At 40.4% G+C, this 14,111-nt stretch overlaps 1 protein-coding gene and 3 non-coding genes across 4 annotated transcripts in view; 2 read left to right on the top strand and 2 right to left on the bottom strand.

Annotated features, from left to right (window-relative positions):
• Positions 1-14,111, top strand: part of LOC144065582 (uncharacterized) — a 51,779-nt gene that overhangs the window by 14,408 nt on the left and 23,260 nt on the right. The window lies entirely within an intron of this gene.
• LOC144066448 (U5 spliceosomal RNA) lies at positions 9,316-9,429 on the bottom strand. Its single transcript, XR_013297613.1, has one exon. It is a non-coding gene; the product is annotated as a U5 spliceosomal RNA (small nuclear RNA).
• On the bottom strand, positions 10,380-10,570 carry LOC144066401 (U2 spliceosomal RNA). The gene has a single exon (XR_013297573.1). It is a non-coding gene; the product is annotated as a U2 spliceosomal RNA (small nuclear RNA).
• trnal-uag (transfer RNA leucine (anticodon UAG)) lies at positions 12,904-12,985 on the top strand. Its single transcript has one exon. It is a non-coding gene; the product is annotated as a tRNA-Leu (tRNA).

Here is a 14,111-nt window from a genome sequence, read left to right as displayed (position 1 = left end):
GCACCTTCATACCGAACAACACGTCACCTGGTGGGTCCCTCACCCAGGCCATTAATGCCCTGCAGACCCTCAACCGCAATATGAAGAAGCATTCTGGAGTCGGAGAATCCGCCTGGGAAAGCTGGTGGCATAAGTCTTTTGGGAAGTATAAGAATTTGGCCCAATCTGTTGCATTTTCCGTAGCCCTTTTTGCTACGATTTTGACATTATGTGGGTGTTGTATTATTCCCTGCTTAAGATCTTTGATAAGCCGACTTATAACCACTGCCCCTACAAATTCTAAATTACATGAATTATATCCTCTGCTGATCAAACGTACTGAGGGGAGCAGTGAATTTCAAGAGCATGGCAATTCCGAGGATGAATTGGGCGAAAATGATTTTGTTTTCTGCTTTTCAGACCAGCCGTGCCAGTGAGCGGGTAAAACTAAAGCCAACGGAAACCTCCCCATTTTATTTTTGCCATAAAATGAATTAATGGAATAAACCCGAAAGGACGTTTTATTAAGGAGATCATGTGCAAATTTATAATATAGGGGGGAATGTTGGAGTAATCATTATTATAAATGTGTTTGCAATGCTTATTTAGGAATTTAAAGCTTATTAGGAATAGTAATGCTCATCCTAAATGTGTAACAATATTAAACAATATATATATATATGTGTTGATCGCTGTGCTTTTATGTTAGAGTTATTGGCATTAATAAAAGCCATTTTAATGCATCTCTTGCTAAAGTAAGAACTGTGGTTCACATCAAGAGGACACGGAATGGCCTTGGGCATGGAGAGATCTCACAACAGGTGCTCTTGGGAACCAAGGACTGTTTACGGCTTCGGAAGATGGTCTCACAACAAGCGCTCTTGGGAGCCAAGGACTGTTTTGGGAAGATTCAACAAGACCTACAATTGTTTTGATAACTGTACAAAATTGTTGGAGACTCTATGAATGTTTAGACTTCTGTGGGGCATGGCGTTAAAATCTTATGAATAAATAAGCGAAGCGGACTTCGAGTTGTTAGAATAATCTTGACCTGACGAGCTGGTGGATGTATTCTCTTCTTGCAAGAATTAAATGGCGATGTGACTACAGATGCTTTTTTTATTGAAAGCTGAGTTTGGAAATACCTAAGGATAAACCTAACACTGTCATTGATGGGGCTCCATCGGTTGATATTCCAACAAAGCTCTTCCATGGCAAACCGGCATTCTTAATTGCATCACACAGCTGGTGAAATATTTCCTTAGCGGTGGTCTGGCCATGCATTGGAATTACTGTGAGCAACTCCTCCATTACTTCAAAATTGTCATCAACACCACGGACATATATTGCGAGCTGGGCAGTGTCTGTGATGTCTGTGGTCTCATCAAGCGCCACTGAATATACACTGAAACATTGTGCTTTCTCACACAGTTGATCATAAATGTCACTTGACAGGTGAGAAATGCGCTCTGCCACGGTGTTGGCAGAAAGGCTGATGTGGTTGAACTGACTTTTCTTTTCTGGACAGACAATATGTGCAGCCTGTAATATGCACTTTTTGATAAATTCACTTTCTGTGAATGGCTTTCCTGCTTTAGCAATCAACTCACAAACGGCGTAGCTAGCTTCAACTGCTGCATTACTGTCTTTGGTAGCCTTCTTGTAGAAATCCTGTTGCCTCAGAAGACGTATTTTAAGACTGGCAACCTGGTTGGCGCTCTCATCTCCCTGGTATTTTTCGTACTCCTCAGCATGTCTCGTAGTATAATGACGTTTCAAATTGTATTCCTTGTGCACCGCAACTTTTTCAGTGCAAATGAGACACGTCGGGGTGCCCCTGTGCTCAACAAAGAAATATTGCACTCCCCACTTTTCTTGAAACTGTCTGTGTTCATCACCGACCTTTCTCTTCACGGCAGGCTTTGAAAGAGACATCTCTGGGGCTCTGTAATATGTTTTTCCACTTGGAATGAGTCTCGGGTTGATCTTTCACTTTCAGTCGCGCCGGTCTGTGGCGCATGCACACTTTCGCTCTCCGTTTCTCCGTTTCACTCGCGGAGATGGCTACAGACACTGACACAGGCTGGATCACGGATCATAGCGCCTCATTCAGTTCTATGTTGAGAGCAGCGGAGGAGTTTGCGTGCCGAGCGGAGTGATCAGCTTCACGGCTTCTCCTCCGCCCAGCTGATTGGAGGAATGAATGAGTGAGTGAGCGAGGCACTGGACAGCCTGGCCGATGTCCCGCCCTCCAGAGCCGTATACCTCACCGTGATTGGTTCATTCAGCTCCGAACACAACAAGTATCATTCATATCAATCTTGCGGGCCGCACGAACATTAATCTTTCATATTAAGACGGGCCAAGGGCCGCAGTTGGCCCGCGGGCCGCGAGTTTGAGACCCCTGCTGTAAAGGGTACAGGCTTAATATATTAATCCTTGCAAAGAGGGAGGAGATGGTGGTTCAATTCTATTAAAAAATATACATTTATTCATTTGTTTCTGAATGTGAATGTAACTATAACAGGGAACGAGAGCCCTTTTTTGTGTGCCAGGCTGGAGAGGTGGGTTTTTTAAACTCCTGTGAAGAATCCAGCTTGGTTTTCTATTTGTATTTGTTTCCTTTTTTTTAGGTTACATTGTCTTTCTATTGTTTTGGAATCAAGTCTACCTTGTTATGTTCACTTGTGAGAAGTAAGTAACGTTTGTATATGGAGGAAACCAGTCTAGCTATTTATTACAGTACAGTAATACCTCGACATACGAGTGCCCCGACATACGAGCAATTTGAGATACGAGTAAAATTTCGAGCAAATATGTATCTTGAGATATGAGACAAATTTTGATATACGAGCATACAGCGGACCCGAGAGTTTGCTCATAAGTACATCATGGGCACTGTCTTTCCCGTCGCAAGGCCCTCGTGTAATGTCTCCACGAGCACTGGTCGAAGCGTTGCATTTTTTCAGTGTTTTTTTCCCCGTTAGCAAATGCGAATGGCGGAGGAGCTTGCTCGATAATACAAGAGGAGTATACTACTTCTTGTTGGCAAGTGGTCCTGTGTTATCCTATTGTGAGGACATTTGTGTGCGTCATTTTGGGAATATTTTGAAGGGAAAACAAAATCAAACAACTGTCAATATTGACTGGCAAATAGAGCCAACCCGGGAGAAGAAAGGTATCAAATGTCAAACAAAATTAGAATTAAGTTTAGTGTTAGGTTCGATTAAACTTATTTTTGAGTGTGTCTGCATCGTAATCCAAGTTCATTTAAATTTGTTTGTTATGTTACGAGCACGTTGCCGTGCAAAAAGTATCTCTGTCTAATTTTACTACTATTAAAAACATTTTAGTACTATTAAACCAGTAGTTATTTGTTACTTTTTTAATAAATGGCGAATTAGAACAAATAAAAATGTTTTTCCAATCCAATATCCTGTTTTTGGTGTTTTTTAGAGGCTTGGAACAAATTAATTTGTTTTTAGTTCATTTCAATGGGAAACGTTCGTTTGAGTTACGAGAATATCGACATACGAGCTCAGTCCCAGAACGAATTATGCTCGTTTGGAGTAACCTACTTATCGATGGAGCCCATCCCCCACACAGTTCCTGTTGTTTTGTTTGGTCGGGTATGCACTTTGCTACTAACATCAAGTGTTGTGCAGAACATTAATGCAGTCATTAAAAATGTCCGGTCCACTATGAACATTCACAAGGTCGAACACAAATAAAGCACACCGAGACAGATGAGTGAGATTTTGAAGCTTCTGCAGAAGGAGAGTACGGAGGTGGTGTGTCCGACGACTCTACTTCTATAGAAAATATTTTACTTAGGGCAAGATTTCATGACATACAAATTCTCTGTTACAAAGATGCATCGCGACAGTGACACCGATGATGGTGGTGATACTGTTCTCTGTTACAAAGATGCATCGCGACAGTGACACCGATGATGGTGGTGATACTGATGATGTTAAAGACTACATATAAACACATAAACAAAGGACATACCCTCTTACAAAGATGCATGGTTTGAAACCGATGGCTGTGATGTGGATGGTCTCTATGACATGGGCATGACACGGATTGAAGTTGATGTCATAGATGTGAAACATTATTTGATTACTTTTCAAGATTATTTCACATTTCCCCCCTTAAGTAACTAAAATAATTTTTATTAATCACATCAATTTGTATCCCTCCTCTACGGGTTTTAAAATACAAACATCATCATCAGTTACTCTTCGCAGGGTATGGAAAATAACAAAATCATTTGTCAGGGCACCATCTTAATAGTCAAAACAAACACATTTACACAGAGACGGCATCCTGGTATTCGTCACACTTCAAAGGAGTGCGAGAATCTCCAGCATGGTTTGACATGCGGTGGTACTCTATGCCGCTGTAAGCTACTAGCATGTGCTGGATTCAAGGTATTGCATCGCTTTACGGTGAGATGGGGTTGCGATAACAATGTAGCTATTATGGCCAGGTGTCTTGCTGGTGACAGGAACAACATTTTTGTTTTTTGTTATCAGTAGATCATCAGTCCGCTGGCTGTAGGAGTCTGATGTGACCACGACTCCTCGCTTCTGGTCTCCAGGAATCACACCATGCATCCTAGGTCCTTCCAGGGCCTGTGGGGTTTTCTCTTTATGGACACGTGGGGTGTTATCCCAAACTGTAGGAGTTTTTCCGCTTGAGGTGGCAAGTCCACTGAGGTGGCTGCATCTCCCTCTGTCATGGTGTACAGGTACTCCAATCGAACTAGTTGGGGTCGCTCGAACTGTTTAACAAATTCTGTTTCTGGCTTCGGCTGTCTTTGTCCCGGAGGGTGGACATGATTTCGGTTAAGTCTAACACTTCTGCTTGCGAGCAAGGGGTTTCTTCATCCTCCTCATCACTTTCTTCAGTTTCCTCCTCTGTGTTAGGCTTCTGTTTCTCTTCCCTCTGGCGTCATTCTTGATGTTGATGTTCAAGGTTGAACGGTGGGTGTTTCTGGTTCCCCCTGTGTGGTTTTTTGCAGTCTCAAGCAAAGTGTCCTCTCTGTCCACAATTGTAACACTTGTCTTCTGAGTTTGCTCTTCTTGGTGGGCCGGGTCTTACTCGGCCTCTTCCTCCTCCTCTTCCACGTCCTTGTTGGTAGAATACTTCTGGTGACCCTTGGTTCATCGATGAGGCCATGGCTTGGGTCAGAGTATTGACTCCTGCGCTTGTCTGCTTTTGGCGGTGTCTCTCCTCAGCATGAAGCACCCACTCCATTAGTTGATTCATTGGCATGTTTCGGTATGTGGCACAGTACTTCTTTACGAACCCTTTGATTGGGGCCTGGAGCCCTTCCAGGAACCCTTGTCTCAGTTGGGCTTGGTACACCCCTTGGTCACTTTGGCCTTCCATGATCCCACTGTGAGTTTTGAACACTTCTTCAAATCTTGCTCTGAATTTATGAACTCCTTCACCTGGTTTCTGTTTTGTGGCCCTGATCTTGCCATAGCTTGGTGTGGGGCGCCACATGTCTATGGGAGGTCAAGGTTAGGTGGTTGTGCAGGTGAGTAGACGTCAGATGAGTGTTTCACGGACAAACGTTTGGGAACCGTCCGACTTCCAGTCTACTCAGAGTCACCTATGTCTCGAACTACCTTGACCTGGGATTGGTGAATCCACGTCCACTTTTCAGCAATCCTTACTGCTGTGGGGGTGGTGAGTTGAACCACGAATGGGCCTTCCCAGCGTGGCAAGGACCAGGACTTTTTATGACTCGAATCGGGATGCCCTCGTTTGGGCCTGAGGTTGTCTGTAAACAAAAATTTTAAAGTGGGTATTTACACCAACCTCTGGGCATGTCCATCATTTGTCCATCATCCCCCCTTTTGAGACATGGCTCCTCCCATGGCTCAATTTTGGAATAGATTTTTTGGTAGGCACAGCAGGCCTTTAGCTGTGCACAAGTCGTCCGCAGACTGTGTGCCTTACATTTGCATACAGCTATTTGGTTGGGCTTAATACTCCAATGAACAAAAATCACAAATCTTACTTATTCCATCACTATAGTTTGTGAAAATTGAAATGCCTTGTCAGTCAAAATTGAATATGCTAGCTGGTATTCTATTTTGATCACTGCTTCCTTGTTAAATTCAAGAACTATATTTGTTTTCCTTTCCTGTAATTACACAAATTAACTAATCATAATTAAAATAGGAAAAATACAAAAAGCAAACAGGCTGCTTTCTCCTCAGAAAAACAGCTTTCCAGTTCCCTGCAACAGTTACATTCACATCAATTAATATCCAGAAACAAATGCACATATTTATAATTCTGAAAAGAATTGAACCCACTAAAATGTAATCACCCCTTGTTTGTCAAGGTTAATATTTTTAGCATAACTGTCCTTTAGAGCAATTAAAACTCATTACTTATAAAATGCATATTAATCAAGTCCCAATTCATTCAATAATGTGTATCGCATTGCATATTAAACTCAGTTGTTTGAAATTCAAAATATCCCAATTTAGTAGTCTTTTTTATCAAATGTAACATTCCATTGTCTTTGGAATTTGTCCCATTGTCTTTGGAGTTTGTCTATCATCTCCCATAAAACTTTCTTAATCAATATTTTTCCTAATATTTTCTTAATTTTTCAATAGTCAGACATGAAATTAAAATCTAGTTACATTTCTATCCATTGTAGTTTCTTTTTTCTTTCTGATCATTTACTCTCTGTAACAAGGTTTCACCCCTTTTTTTATGGAGACAACAAAACCAATACAAAAAGTTCCCTATGGTTTATGGCATTGATTCTTGAGCAATAATCTTTAGCATTGCTCCCCGAACAATAATCTCTCCAATCAATATTGGAGTGCTTGCCATCAACGTCTGATCATGTCAAAAAGTTTATCTTACCTGTCTCCGCAAACGTTTCAACTGAGAGGACCTTCTTACAGTGCAAAGGTGGATCCGCATCCTCCTTTCCAGCTTGTTTTGGCCAGTACCAATCGTGAAGTGAATAATGGCGATTTATATGGTCTACCAAATAGGATTTGAACTCGTTATGTACGCGCAGTGATTTCATAACGAAATATGGAACCTTTTGCCAATCCCGTCAATTACTTTGTTAACACAATTTGGGTGCCATTATTACTATAAATCAATGGTTCTATGGAATTCCATATCATGATATCTGCTCAATTGATTATATCTTGGTGGCCAGCCAATCAAAAACACAAAAAGACAGACAACCATTCACGCTCAGACTCATAATCAGACATCGATGTTCTGCAAATTTCCATCACCGGTGAAGACCGCAATCCCAAGTCTGGGCTTGTTGGCAGCTCACCTCCTTTTGCTGACCTATCAGCACCAATCATTCTCAAAAGAAATAGGTTAACATCATTTGGTTGACATCAATTGTTTGATGCTAATACAATACGTGATATTCTAATAGTCATTAATATGACCTACGCTAAAGCATATTTCATCTGCTGATGGGCAAAACAAGATGTACATCCCGTGCACTGAACATACATGATGTTTATTTCATCCCAGGGAAATCATGCCTATCCTAAATTAATTATTTTACCTAAACCTGCTATTTACCTAATAATTTGGATAAATGCCATTTCTGCATTGTCTTCATGTTTGATATCATTAATGTTCAAAATTATTCTTAATACTTAAGTCTAAACCGCAAATCACTCTTATTTTGCTAAAATAGCTACATTTTGCTATCTGAATTCCTATTGAATTTCTCATCCGTTTTGTTTACTCAAGATAAGAGCCATTTTCTGTAGCTCACTATTAACACAATTAAAATGTACAATAAGTAGATTAGAGAAAATAACCTTCTATGTCATAATAATGTAAATTTTCTCATCCCTTTTTTTCCGAACCAGCTCTCTCTCTGTCTCTTAGCGGAGTCCCTAACTCCATTAACACGCCAAGACCACTTTGTCTTATCTTACGGCTGTATTTTACGCTATTTCTCTCTAGGGACGTCCCATCCTAATTTATTATCTCTTTAACTCTTATTTTGTTATCTTATTTATCCGCCCAAGTAGCCTCTTTAGTCATTTGTTTTCTTATTTTGCACGGCAATCATTGTTTTATAAGTGTGTCATAACGCACCTCCTGTTTTTATCTATTTCCTCCTATGAGGATTACGCATGATATCAGTTATTATTCTATTTTTCTTGTATTGAGCTCTGTTTTACTCACTCTTTTGGCACGGTATTCCTATACTTTTACTCTATTTAAACACAATCTTTGAAATCTGTATACCTCTACATATTTCTCCGATCACACAGAGACGTTTCCCCGACACACAGAGACGTTTCTCCGACACAGGGACGTTTCTCCGACACACAGGGACGTTTCTCCGACCACACAGAGACGTTTCCCCGACACACAGAGACGTTTCTCCGACACACAGGAAAACGGGGACTTATATTAGATTGTTTTGTTTTGAATTAATTTTAACCAGCGCCTTACCGTCTCAGGTGCTTATTCCTGGTTCAATGAGATTCGTCACTGGACCTCGGGGCGACGGGGGACCGATCCCTAATGGCCCCTTCCCTCAATGGGGGATGGCTGACGTCAGTTGTGCTTGGCCTCTCGATTCCCCGTCGTCCCGATGACACAGATCTTGAATCCCGGGTTTCGGCACCAAAATGTCCGGTCCACTATGAACATTCACAAGGTCGAACACAAATAAAGCACACCGAGACAGATGAGTGAGATTTTGAAGCTTCTGCAGAAGGAGAGTCGTCGGACCCACCACCTCCGTATTCTCCTTCTGCAGAAGCTTCAAAATCTCACTCATCTGTCTCGGTGTGCTTTATTTGTGTTCGACCTTGTGAATGTTCATAGTGGACCGGACAAAAAATTTGCATGAAACTGCTAATTGGGGAGTAGAGAGTCATAATTTTAAATTGTGTGATATTTTTTGTTCTTAGTTTGTCGAGATAATGATTTTAAACAAAAAAGTGAACAAAGGCACAAATCAAAATACACCTAGAACAAAATAGCACTTCTCTACAAATCACGTTTTTGTAATCTCTAACAAATGATGCTTCGGAAAATTGAAAACCAAATAGACATATTTTTTTTAAAATACAAAGTTAAAAAAGGGAAACGGACATCTGAAAACTGCCTATTCAGAATAATATAGATTAAAACACTCAGGAATTAACATCAACATGTACATATTACTTTTACTTCATTGAACAAAGTCAGATGCTTGAGGCGTAAACCGTCTGCAAAAATTCAAGCAGTGAAATTGCGTGAAAAAACCTCTAACCCAGATTAATATTAAATACATATTTAGTTTTGACAGAGACAAGAAGCTTTGCTAGCACAGAGCATCAAATAATTGATTGAAACTCTTATTGTTCCTCTCCACAGAATTTTTTAGTAAAATGCGAAATATTTGTGCGATTTGAAGAGAAGCAAGAGTGTATTGATGAAGAATTGACAGAACAAACTAGTAGTTTAATACAGGCTAAAGCACTAAAAACTAGTGCGTGGTTCCAATCCATTGAGCAGCCAATCACATTGCAGAAGCTGTATTATGCAGCCAATCACGTTTCAGCACCTGTATTAGGCAGCCAGGGGATTGGAGAGCGTTGTGATATAATATGATCCAGGGTGTACGTGCATCCTTTGGGTGTAAATGGGTTGGACTTAATGTTGTAGTGAAATTAGTAATTAAACCAAATGATCCAAAATAGAGGTGTGATCTTGGGCCCGAGCCCGTCTCTCTCACTGACTTTTTATTTTTTTTAAATAGATGTTTATAACAATGTATAATGAAACGATGTGTTCACTAAACTAACAATACTTGTGATAAAATAAATAATTTGGATTAAACAGGAGTTGCAGAGCCAGGGCATGCTTTGCGCACGTCACGTGAAGGCTGCCCTCTTAATAATCTTTCCGTCCGCAAGTCCGCATCTATTCTAATATGGGGGAGCAATAAGTTAAGGATAAACTACAGACTGGAGAAGTGAAATGACAAATGCACCGGTAAAAGTGAGGTGTGGAAAAGCTTCAAATTGATTGTTGAATATGCTACAGAAACTTACGTTGGTTTCACTGAATGTAGTCAATGTGGCGCTTTGCTTTAATATTACATCAAAAAGAGTGGCACCTCGACACTGAGCAGGCATTTAAACAAGCTGTACTGGCAAAAATGATGATAGTCAAACCTATATATTATTATATAAGATTTGAATGTTTATACAGTCTTTTTGAACTTAGATTTTGTTACAAAAGAAAGGCTTTAATTTGTTAATTTAAATCAACCCTCATCCTCATGAATAATATATGAAATTTCAGATTTGCTTCTGTCGTTTCAATCATTAAACTTAGGAACTTCAAGAGTAGGTATATGTATTTTGACAAATAGAGGGGTTTGGATCTCTTATGGAGATACTGCAATACCAGGATGATGCGTGGAGTGGAAGGATCAAGCTCCTATTCCATCACATAGTCCCAAATATCAATTCAATATATGGTCCCCATTTAGGAGACATAACAGCTATTAAACAGATAAGAACAGATAGTACACTTGATCTTAGTCAAAAGGCCGAGAAGCGATAACCCTTAAACAGGCGCAAAGGACGACTTCATTCCAGATAATTCAACCTAAAATAGTGGAAACACATGTCAGATGTCAATAGTGTGATAACTTTGCACTTTATATAACTGTTAATATATCCATAACAGCAATAGACGGCGGAGCCAGGGTTCACACATGTGTAGCTCTTTATTGCAACACTCGAACACACACACAGACCGGACAGACAACACCACTCCATCCGGGTCACCCTGTACTACACAACGGTCACTAGGTGGCGTGGTTAAACACACTTGTATAACCTGAGGCAATTATCATAGTATCTAGTATCAATATATTACAAATAGTAACATACATTTACGTATACAACAAACTACAACGACACACGTTTAGTGTGATAACAGGGAAACTAATCTCATCCCATTTTCTGAACCGCTTTATCCTCATTAGGGTTTGCAGGGGGTGCTGGAGCCAATCCCAGCTGTCTCCGGGCCAGAAGCGGGGGACACCCTGAATCGGTGGCCAGCCGATCGCAGGGCACAAGGACACGGATAACCATGCACTCTCACCCATACCTAGGGGCAATTTAGCGTGTCCAATTAGCCTACCATGCATGTTTTTCGGAATGTGGGAGGAAACCCACACAGGGAGAACATGCAAATTCCACACAGGTGGACGTTACCTGGATTGCTGCACTTGTCATAAAGCGAATTGGACGAGATTGATTTTGTTCTTTTTCATACCAACCTGCACAACCCCCCCTGGTGGAATTATATTTGTCATAAAAAGGAATTATTAACATTTACCGTAATTACTCGAATATAACGCGCACTCGAAAATAACACGCAGGTATAACTTTGGGCCAAAAAAATCTGGAAAAACGCAGTACTCGAATATAGTGCGCACCTAAAATTTCCCGCTGACGAAAATCAGAAATCTTACCTTTTTTTCTTCGTTTCACGATTGTTTTGTTCAAACAAATTTATTCATTAGAATCCTTCAAATGAAAAGTTCCTCTCTCTCTTTGTCTGTCCTCTCATACATCTCTTCGTTGAGAATCCTATCAACGTCCACGCTTCCTTCATCCACTTCCTCTTCCTCCCACAACACATCATCCGATTGGCTTTACGAGATGACGTAAAATCCGTGCGTCAAAGTGAGTTTGACAATGCTTTTTTCGATCGAAAATTTGTAATTTATTTTAGTTATTGATTATAACACTGAACTGAGAGAGGGTGAACTGAGACGGGTACGAGGCTAGAGGGGGGCAGTGGTGGTCTCGGCTTCACGAGATGACGTAAAATCCGTGCGTCGGCTCTACGAGATGACGTAAAATCCGTGCGTCAAAGTGAGTTTGACAATGCTTTTTTCGATCGAAAATTTGTAATTTATTTTATTCAATTCAATTTCAATTCAATTTATTTGGCAAGAAAAAGCACCAGGCTAAGGGCCATGTAACAAGACACACAAAAAAAAAAAAATTAAAAATTAAAAAAAAAAAAAAAAAAAAAAAATTAGTTTTTGATTATAACACGCACCCCCAACTATTGGAATTAATTATTTTGCAAAAACCTGCGTGTTATATTCGAGTAATTACGGTAGGCATAATGGAATCAGATTGTGTTCAAATATATTATAAAAGGGGGGAATGACAGGATTATTTCATATTATACATTTGCCTGCAACGAAGAATATGCTTTGCTTTACCATTAAGCTTACTTTGCTATATTTGCTTAAAGTAAAATGATGTATAAATGCTTTGCTCCTGATAACCTTAGTTAGACTAAACAAAGAGAAGCTAAACGCCTTGGACTGCTTGGAGTGGACAAAACAAAGATGATCCAGAACACCTTGAACTGCACCTGCATCCATCACAGACACACCCATAAGACTTCCAGACCTTCATTTGTCACCTCAACAGGAGAGCCTTGGCTCCGACTTCCATCGCAGCGAACCCCAAATCTGGCCTCTTGTTGGAACTTTTCGATTCCAAAAGGGGGACTGAAGGGTGCATTTGAAACGTAAGAAAGTTCAGTACCATAAAAACACGTACAGAAAGAACTCTGGCCAGCGTGCAAAACTGCTGATAACCACAGTGTCAGTGGCTCCCCAGCTGTCTACAGGGTTGTGTCAGCATGAAAATAACCCTGAGCATCCCATAGATAAACTCTCTTCTTCCCATTTGGACCCTCAATGAGATAGAAGACATTATTTGTATCGCATTGACAGTCACATAGCGCTATGTTACATAGCGCTATGTTTATTAAACTCGACGAGTTGTTGTCACATTTCTGCCTGTTTCCATTAATTAGCTTTTGAACCATTTGTACAAACATGCGAGTGAATATCACTAAGGTAGTGTGGCCGAGCGGTCCAAGGCGCTGGATTTAGGCTCCAGTCTCTCAGGAGGCGTGGGTTCAAATCCCACCACTGCCATTAACTCATGGGCTGATTATTGTTCTTTCACCAATTTTGTTATACGCAGCTGTGTATGATGACAATATAGGCTTTGGATTTGACTTTTTGAACAATCAACAGACTTTTACTCTTCAGGCGGTATGGAAGATGAATGAATGATCGTGCAAATTGCTGCTCTACTTCTGAAAAATTCAGGTTACGAAACATCTTAAGTAGATATAACACTGCATTGGTTTATCATGGTATGAAATTCCTTCATCTTTGATCCATCTAGTGGATGTATAGCACAACCCCAACCACCACTACTACTACTACAACTACTACCACTACTACTACTACAACTACTACCACTACTACTACTACAACTACTACCACTACTACTACTACAACTACTACCACTACTACTACCACTACTACTACTACTACTACTACTACTACTACTACCACTACTAATACTACTACTACTACCACCACTACTACTACTACTACTACTACTATTACTACCACTACTACTACTACTACCACTACTACTACTACTACTACTACTACTACCACTACTACTACTACTACTACTACTACTACTACCACTACTACTACCACTACTACTACTACTATTACTACTACTACTACCACTACTACTACTACTACTACTACTACTACCACTACTACTACTACCACAACTACTACCACTACTACTACCACTACTACTACCACTACTACTACTACCACTACTACTACTCAGTGGCGGTCGGTGCATTTCTCGTAGCGCCTTCAACGTATCAATTCAAAAACTATTTTATGGCTATAAAACCTCTACTGCAGCTAGAGCTGCGACACATAAAAAATAATCAATAAATCAATCCACAAAAATGGGGTAAAATCCACTTCCTAGCAGCATTTCATTATTAAATACAAATACTGGAGCTTTTCACACATTAAAACCAGGCCAGGGGGGCGATTTTCCCGGGAAAAGACAGCGATAAACGTCAATGGCATACGGGCAAACATTGCCCGAAAATGGGGTAAAATCCAGCCGAAAACAGCATTTATTGATTAAATACAAATACTGGAGCTTTTTAGACATCAGAACCGGGCCCGGAGTATCATTTCCCCGGTAAAAAGACAGCGATGAACGTCGATACGT

This window comes from Stigmatopora argus, chromosome 20, assembly GCF_051989625.1.
Source record: "Stigmatopora argus isolate UIUO_Sarg chromosome 20, RoL_Sarg_1.0, whole genome shotgun sequence".
In the NCBI taxonomy this organism is placed as follows: domain Eukaryota; kingdom Metazoa; phylum Chordata; class Actinopteri; order Syngnathiformes; family Syngnathidae; genus Stigmatopora; species Stigmatopora argus.
The sequence above is the reverse complement of the archived record's forward strand: the minus strand, read 5'-3'. Positions and strand labels throughout refer to the sequence as shown.